At 43.7% G+C, this 750-nt stretch overlaps 1 non-coding gene across 1 annotated transcript; it reads left to right on the forward strand.

Moving 5' to 3' along the window:
• The first annotated feature begins 217 nt into the window (after positions 1–217).
• LOC125533419 (U2 spliceosomal RNA) lies at positions 218–414 on the forward strand. Its single transcript, XR_007294295.1, has one exon. It is a non-coding gene; the product is annotated as a U2 spliceosomal RNA (small nuclear RNA).
• The last annotated feature ends 336 nt before the right edge of the window (positions 415–750 follow it).

Consider the following 750-nt stretch of genomic DNA (forward strand, 5'->3'; position numbering starts at 1 on the left):
AGAAAAAAATTATTTTCAGGGGAACAACCTACAAGCCCGTATTGGTGGGCCTTTACACGTACGGGCTTTGAGGCTTTCTGTACCGTATTGCTTGCTGGGCTTCTGCGCCGAAACGTTAATGAACTGCAGACAGTAACATTAGTCCCACACTGCTAGCGCAGCTCCGTGGAGCCTGTCAGATGGGTATAAGAGCAGGGGCAAGGCTCCATAGCAACTCATACCTTTCTCGGCCTTTTGGCTAAAATCAAGTGTAGTATCTGTTCTTATCAGTTTAATATCTGATATATGGACTACATGTACACAACGATATTAAATTTATTTTTTGTGGGGGAGAATCCATCTTAGTGGCTTGCCACTAGGGTCCTCGCGTGTTCGTCGGGCGTTGCACTATAGCCCGGGTGTGGCGCGCCCCACCCAAAACTAAATTAACCTTTTTTACTTGCCTTGTTCCCTGGTTCATGGTATCTTCCTTCTTTGGTTGAAAAAATCTTCAGAAAGAAAGATCAATTGGCAAAAGAGAAAGGAATGTTCTCTAAGACCTGGTTCATACACTGGATGCAGAATGGTTACTTGTTCATACACTGGATGCAAAAAGATTAATGAGCTACTTAGTAGTACTCCTTCCATGCAACCATCCACATCACTCCACCTCAGCAGTCTACCACATCAGCAAATCCAGACACTTTTTTAGGGAAAATACCTGTCTTATTCCTATGATTTAGTTTCTCTTCCGCCCACTTCATCTTCCAT

This window comes from Triticum urartu, chromosome 1A (genome assembly GCF_056163025.1).
Source record: "Triticum urartu cultivar PI428250 chromosome 1A, HENAU_Tu73, whole genome shotgun sequence".
NCBI classification, from domain to species: Eukaryota; Viridiplantae; Streptophyta; class Magnoliopsida; order Poales; family Poaceae; genus Triticum; species Triticum urartu.